Source organism: Bubalus kerabau, chromosome 4 (genome assembly GCF_029407905.1).
Source record: "Bubalus kerabau isolate K-KA32 ecotype Philippines breed swamp buffalo chromosome 4, PCC_UOA_SB_1v2, whole genome shotgun sequence".
NCBI lineage: Eukaryota > Metazoa > Chordata > Mammalia > Artiodactyla > Bovidae > Bubalus > Bubalus kerabau.
Genome location: NC_073627.1, coordinates 145,082,664 through 145,091,126, shown reverse-complemented (window position 1 = coordinate 145,091,126; position 8,463 = coordinate 145,082,664).

Genomic DNA, 8,463 nt, shown 5'->3' with positions numbered 1-8,463 from the left:
GCCATCCAACCATCTCATCCTCTGTCATCCCCTTCTCCTCCTACCCTCAGTCTTTTCCAGCATCAGGGTCTTTTCCAAGGAGTCAGCACTTCACATCAGGTGGCCAAAGTATTGGAGCTTCAGCTTCAGCATCAGTCCCTCCAATGAATATTCAGGACTGATTTCCTTTAGGATTGACTGGTTGAATCTCCTTGCAGTCCAAGGGACTCACAAGAGTCTTCTCCAACACTGCAGTTCAAAAGCATCAGTTCTTCAGTGCTCAGCTTTCTTTATGGTCCAACTCTTACCTCCATACTAACAAAAATGTCCCCATTGCCATTACTTGTTCAGTGTTACACAAACTTCAGTTTTTCACCTACCACCTTGGACTCCTGTCATAGTGCACACCATCTGCATTAGTACTTACTTTTTTTTCTACAGTCTTTCTTTAAACCAACACTTTTTATAGTAATGTGAACTTGACTTTGCTTTAAGCATTAATATCCATAGAGACAAGTATTTGGTGTGTGATATAGACTAGTTAGATGCTTGCCAAGTTAATTTTCTTTTCTTGGTGACACAGGAAGATTACCCTTCTCAGCTGTCCTGCTTTAGGTTGGATTCCATGTGACTGGAGTCTGGCCACTGAAATCTGGACAGAAGTGATACAAGTCTGGGCTTTAAGACATCCTGCCATTCTTCCATGCTATCATCCCACCATCCAAGTGCTAGAAACAATGAACTCTGAAATGGCAGCACCCAGTTTCCTAACTACTCAGGAAGTGTTGGTTAGATGATCATCCAGTTTTGCACCAGACTTTACACGAACAGAAAAAAAAAATTGTTAAACTGTCAAGATTTGTTTTTCATCTGGCTACACTGAGTCTCTGTTGTGGCCTGTGTGGGCTCAGTAATTGCAGCACACAGGCTTAGTTGCCCAGTGGCATGTGGGATCTTAGTTCCCAAACCAGGGATCAAACCCATGTCCTCTATATTCAAAGGCAGATTCTTAACCACTGGACCACCAGGGAAATTGCCAACTGTCAAGATTTTGAAGTTGTGTTTAGGGGTCCTCAGGATCACCCTTGGATTCAGTGATTCTCTAGGACTTACAGAACATAGAAAGCTAGAACACTCACAATTACACTTCGTTACAGTGAAGGATGGAGATTGAAATCAGCAAGGTAAAAAGCACAAAGGGCAGGTTGGGGAGAGACCAGGCATCAGCATCCACTTGTCCTCTCTCATTGGAGTTCTGTGAACAGCACTTAATTCTCCCACAATGACATGTGACAACATGTATGAAGTATTTCTAACCACAGAGTTAACCCAAATCTGGTTTTCAGGGGTTGTATTGTGGGAGGAAGGGTCAATCACATAGGCATGCCTGATCTTCATTCTAGCCTGTTCAGAAATCAGACTGGTACTGTGTGGCCCAAGAACCCCACCGTGAATCACACTGTTAACATAAACTTTCTGAAGTGGTCCAGGGCCTCAGATAAATAAAGACTCTTAACAGGCAGATTTTCCCAAGAGCTTAGAGGTTATCTCCCAGGAGCTTTTCAAGGGTCAGACTTTTCTTTGGAATGTTTAGGGTTTGGACCTCCCAGACTTGCTAACTTAATCATTTACTGTGTCATATCCTATTTTGGGGGGCTTCCCAGGTGGTACTAGTGGTAAAGAACCTGCCTGCCAGTGCAGGAGACATGAGATACAGGTTTGATCCCTGGGTTGGGAATATTCCCTGGAGAACAGCACCCACTCCAGTATTCTTGTCTGGAGAATCCCATGGACAGAGGAGCATGGAGGGCTATAGTCCATAGCATTGCAAATGGTCAGACATGACTGAAAGTGACTTAGCACGCACACATCCTATTTGTTACACAGCATGGCCTAACCTACCCTGACTAATATAAAATATAAGTCACGGGTTTGTCTAAAATACATGAAAATACCCAAATGACAAAGATGTGTTTATCCATGTACTTTCTCCATGTGCTACACACACTACATGTGTGTGTTAGTCTCTCAGTCGTGTCCGACTCTTTGTGACCCCATGGACTGTAGCCCACCAGGCTCCTTTGTCCATGGGATTCTCCAGGCAAGAATACTGAAGTGGGTTGCCATTTCCTTCTCCAACACACATTACATAGCCTAAAGGAAATCAATCCTGAATATTCACTGGAGGGACTAATGCTGAAGCTGAAGTTCCAATACTTTGGCCACCTGATGCTGGGAAAGACCCTGATGCTGGGAAAGACTGAAGGCAGGAAGAGAAGGGGATGACAGAGGATGAGATGGTTGGATTGCACGTCAATGGACAGGAGTTTGAGCAAGCTCCAGGAGATGGTTAAGAACAGGGAAGCCAGGCATGCTGCAGTCCTTGGGGTCGCAAACAGTTAGACATGACTGAGGGACTGAACAACAACACATACAACACTTCGGGAAACATTGATCTGGTCTAATCTCTCACTTTAAAATGTGTAAAAAGCCCCACTCTACTGCTGTGCTTTCCTCAGAGGGAAGGACAATGGTTGGGAGAGATTATTGTTGTTGGGCAGAGTGGGGTCTGAGGCAGCAACTGTGTAAGGTAAGTTCTGTAGCAGCTTCTCTAGGTAGGACCTCCAAGGACTACAATAGGATAATTCTAGGAGCTGTCAACCCTTGGTCCCCAACAATTCTTGGTCTCTCGATTGTTTAGATAAACTTGATGAACCCTGGCCTAAAAAAAAGATTCATTACCATGGTTGGGATGGTTAATTTCATATGTTGACTTGACTGGGCCTCAGGTTGTCCACATATTTGGCTAAACATTATTTATGGGTGTGTCTGGGAGGGTGTTTCTGGATGAGATTAGCATTTGAATCTGTGAGCAGAGTAACTCAGACTGCTCTCCCCAGTGTGCACAGGCCCCATCCAATCTACTGAATAAAAAACTTAGTAAGAAAGAATTCTTTTTCTCCATAGAACTGTCTTTGAGCCAAGGTGTCTACTGTTTCTTGCCTTTGGGCTCATCCTCCAAATGTAACTTACACTCTGGGCTCTCTGTTCATAGGCCTTTGGGCTCAGTCTAGAGCACAGCATTGGCTCACCTGGGTCTCCAGCTCTCCAGTTTACTGACTGCAGAGCTTGGACTTTTCAGCCTCCATAATCACATAAACCAATTCCTTATAGCTCATATATATTATACTATAGTATAGTGTATATTGCATAGTAAGTATATATCTACCTCCTGTTGTTTCTTTTCTCTGAAGAATCCAGACTAATAGAAGGATATCAGTAGACCAAGTCCTGATCAGGCCTCAACACTCAATCTTTCTCTATTTTTTATTATTTTGGCTGTGCTGGGTCTTCACTGTGGCACACAGGCTCAGCAGTCGCAGTGTGCAGGCTTAGAAGCCCCACAGCATGTGGGATCTTAGTTCCTGGAGCAGGGATTGAATCTGTAGACCCTGCTTTGGAAGGTGAGTTCTTAATCATTGGGCCGCCAAGGAAGGCCCTCTCTCTCTCTTTTCCTCCATCTGTGTCACCCTGTCTCTTCCTCTCTGTCCCTCTCCACTGTTTCTAGAATCTACTTCATTCTATAATCTCTTCCGTGAGGACCAGCTCACAGCATAGCAGGTATAGGGAACACAAGAGCAGGGTCCTGAGGTCATGACTGTGGCCTAACTCAAAGTGAGGTTAAAAATACAGGCTTCTTAATCACCTGAGTTATTGTTTCTGTGTCTTATAATTAAATCTAAGAGAGACTGGTACAACTTGATCCAACTAGCTATGACTACAGGAAGGAGCGAAGGGTCAAATGACACCAACCAAAGAGATGGAGCTCCTAGGGTAATAGAGGGAATATGGAAAAGTGAATCCAGTACAATAGAAAAGCATTAAATAATAGAACCAGTGATGAAATCCATCTTCTAAGAAAGATTACAGATGTTCCTGGATGAGAATCTGACCCTCCACTTGGAAATTTCATTTCATCTGAACTAGCCTTTTCTTCACAGGGTCAATCCAATTACTTGGGACAAATACCAGTGGCTCTCTAATACACCGGTCAATCCTCAGTGGAGGTATCCGAAAGAGGGTCAGAAAGCTGAAATGGGAAGCAGGGGCTGTTTCATGGGAGATTCAAATGGCTATTCAGCATCCATTGCTGTTGAGAATTACAGTTCAATGTCTCCTGGATGAGAATCGTTCACAAAGACCACAGGGAAATCCTTGATCTTCCCACTTCTCTGATTTGAGAGGCCTGAGAAGGACTATTATAGTTCTGCTACTAATTTTCCTTAAAGCCATTTTCATTTCTTAAATGCCAAGTGTGTGTAAATTTAGCCAAGGGCCAATAGCATCAGGCTTTTGTTTCTGTTTTATAATTCTAACTTGTTCCATTTCAAAATTCCCTGAGAAAGAGAACAAATTTGTGCAAACTCTCTCCTGGGAGCCAGGATGATACAAGTCCACAATTCCTTTTCCAATATTACAAAATCCCAAAGCTCTGAAAATCAGAAATTTAATAAGATAGGTACAAAATCATTTGGCAGTCAAAAAATAAGGCTATTTGTATCCTACTTTTTATTTATTGTACTTAGTTTCAATGTTGATGTTTCGGTGCTAAAATATTAATGGGTTAGATGGGGTGCTGCACTTGACCCCTCTGGGAGTATTAAGTTATACGGGATGTGCATCACACCCCCATTCTGTACCCTACTGAATTTCAAAACGAATCTGGTTCCAAACATTTTCCATAAGAAATCACAGACTTGTTCAACAGAAAAATCAAGACTTTGGGCTCAAACAGACAAACCTGAATTCAAATCCCCTCTAGTCATGTAGCAAGTGACTAAACTTCTCTGAACATCAGTTTCTTCCCCTGTAGAGTGGAAGTAACCATGGGAACTATCTCCTGGAGGGTTGGAATTGGGGGTAGTTGGGATTCAATGAGACAAGTTGCATGCGGAGTCTGACACCCTCCTTGGTACTGATCCATGCACAACAAAAGGTTTTTTTCTTCCAGTCCTAACACCCCCTCCCTTTCCAAAGAATCCAGGCACAGTGCTATAAAAATCAAAACATAGAAAGTAGAGAAAAGAAAAAAATATCTTTCTCAACAGGAGGGCACAAAAACATAGACAGCATAATTTGTCAGAAATGTCATCCTCCTAATAAAAAGTCAGGTGCTCGATGGAGCTGTGAATGAAGACCAATAATAACAAAGATCTACCCTCCTATGTGTCCCTTTTTGCTTCTCTTAAATTGATTTTTTTATAGCCTATTAACCAATTCTAGCAATTGGTGCAATTATGTAGGCAGGTGGGTAATTTCCTTTCTCCATTGTTTCTGTCATCCTGGTAACTGAATGGTTGTAAACAATGCCAGCGTTATTGACCGTATGGACTTCCAGAATCCCACACATTGCTTATTATTTGAGATGGATTTTAATCCCCTTTGAGATGGATTCTTTATTTAAAGACTTCACCACGCTGCAGTCAACTGCAAAGACCAGAAAGTATCAAGATAGATTTTTCTTCACATGAACGCAACACACATGAAAAGCACAGGAACGTGTATATAAGTTTAACGAACTTTGCTTAAACCTTAGAAGAAAGTCAGGAAGCAGTTTGTATATAGAATTTTGACTTCTATTTTAATAATATTTTTAATAAATTGAAGTTGCAAGAAAGAACCTTTAGGCTTTTAGTCCTCTCAAGTACAAAATATGATTGATTGCTAGTTTCTATTTGTAGTTCAAACACAGAGTGAAGCAGCCTCTCCAGTCCCCAGAAAAACAGCTATAATCTGTTGGCCATGCCTTCCATGGGCCCAGAATTGGGAAATGGCAACACACAGGCCCCAGTTTTGGACCTCCCTGGTGGCTCAGTGGCAAAAACTCCCCTGCCAATGCAGGAGACCTAGATTACATTCCTCACTCAGGAAGATCTCCTGGAGAAGGAAATGGATACCCACTCCTATATTCTTGCCTGGAAAATCTCATGAACAGAGGAGCCTGGTGGACTACAGTCCACGAGATCATGAAGAGTCAGACACGACTGAGTGACTGACACTCCTATGTTATAGAGGCCCCAATTTTTCAAACCACGCTTCATATTTTCCAAGCTTTCTCTCCATCCATCCATCCACCCATGCCTTTTCTCTGTCAAGCAGTGAACTAAACTGCAGGTGCAAAAAATAAGACACAACCCCCAGTGGGTGGAATAGATGTGTTTATCCTTTCAGAGTTCATGATTGGCTAAAATAGTGTTTTCTTGTTATATTAAAATTTTTAGGAGCTCAAAACCTGCCCCTTGAGAAGGGTGAGATCTGTTCTCTGAAGTTTCTTTTAAAACGGAGAGGGTTGAGATAGGTGTCGTCTGCAGGTTAGATATAGAGGGTAGGACACAATGAATTCTGTGTCATAAAGGGGTGGTTCCCAGAGAAACTAAAGAAAATGGAGACCAGCAAAACTGAGCTCTGACTGAAGGGAAATGCTGAGAACTGGGATAGCTAATGGCTGTGTGAGAAAGGGGAGCTTCAAGGGAGAGAGTCATCAAGAGTGAGAGAATGTCTCTTAGGGAAAATGGCCCTTTGACAATGGTTTGAAGAGGGTCTAGTTACTGTTGTTGCACAGTAAGGCATCCTAAAACTGAGTGGCTTAAAACAACTTTTATTTTATTATTGCCCACAGTTTTTGTGTGTCAGGCATTCAGGAGGAACTTGGTCAGAGGCTTTGGCTCAGGATCAGATGATGGCTGGAGCTGGAAGAGTGTAGGTTGTGGGAGAGGGGATGTGAGCAGCTGGAAAATGATCGAGCATCTCTCTCTCCCCATGGGGTCTTGGGGCTTCTCCGTGTGGGTCCCTCCACATATGCTAGTTTGAACTTCCTTGCAACACGGCAGCTACAGGGCAGTTGGACTACTTATAAGGTACTTGCAGGCTCCAGGGAAAGTGCTGTTCCAGTGCACCAGATGTAAGCAGCAGTGTTTTTCATTACCCAACCTTGAAGTCATGCCACATCACTTTCTCCACATTCTGTTGGTTACAAGGGGGTCATGAGCTTGCCTAGATTCAAGGGCAGGGGAATTAGACCTCATTGTATGATGGGGGAGTAGCAGGGTTCCAAAGAGCAAAAGGGATAGGAGCTATAGTTGTGGCCACCTTTGGAAAATGCAATGTCATAGTGAGAGAGGTGGGGGGTTGAGAAATTTGGCCCTACCTGAATCCCTAAGTGCTACCTGCCACTGAAACCAGGCAAAAAGTCCTCCTCTAATCCTGTTAAATGAAAAACTGCATAGAACCAATCAGCCACCTTTTCTATTATGTAGCTGTGTCGCATCAACAGGCTATCTAACCTCCCATCACTTCTGAGCCTTCACTGCCCACCTTCAGTCCAAGTTCTCCTTACCTTCTCCCTCTGCTCTGAGGCTGAAGTTGAAGGCTCTTTGCTTACTGCCCTAATTTCCTAGGCTGCCATACCAAAACTGCAAATCAAGTGGTTTATAGCAATAGAAATGTATTCTCTCACAGGTCTGTAGATCAGAGTTCTGAAATCCAAGTGGCAGGCAGCACCATATGTCCCCTGAAGCTTCCAGGGTAGAATATTTCCATGCCTCTTCCTAGCTTCTGGTGGTTGCTGGAAATTCTTGACATTCCTGGTCTGTAGCACCATCATTCCAATCTCTGTCTCCATCATCACATGGTCCTCTTCCCTCTTACATGTGAGGACACACGTCACTGAATTAGAATCCACACTCATCCAGTATGACCTCATCTTAACTTGATTACAACTGCAAAGACCTATTTCTCAATAAGGTCACATTCACAGGTACCAGTGATTAGGACTTGCACAGTCTTTTGGGGAGGACAGCATCCAATCTCCAACACACAGTCAGGCTATTAAAATTCTCCTGTCACCTCGGGGCTCCAGGACTGTTCTTCCTTCCCAGCCTCAGCCTCCTCACGCCTTTGGAGCAAAACTACCACATCCCCTCCCAGGGCACAGCTTTTAGTCTTTTTAATGGAGCTCTTAGTCACACAGCTTGGCAGAAATTCATTGATCCACTGCCCTTATCTCTATTCCATTCCAGCCCCCTGCTGCAGCACCAGGGTGTTCTTCACCACGGATACACACACACAACAAAGCCCTGATTCCAGACCACAGAGAAGGGTGTTCAGAGCCACTCACAGGGGATTATTGATTTTTTCTTCTCTCAGCTTTTCATTAGTGCCCACAATTCCTCTTGTTCTCATGTCTTCTTTTACCTCGGTTTCTTTAGAATGAAATTTGTTAGCAGAAGGATCTCGGTGTTTTCCTTTGGTGCTCATGGCATCGACAAAGCTCTCTGGAACCCCGATCATCTTACATCTTTTTTAGTAGTATCAGTTTAGAGTGCCTTCATGAGTCTAGAAGTGTGCTATACAGACCTCTTCCTAACAGACCTTTTCCATTTCAATAAACAGGTAGAAATCTGCAGCTAAGAAACTAACCTGAGT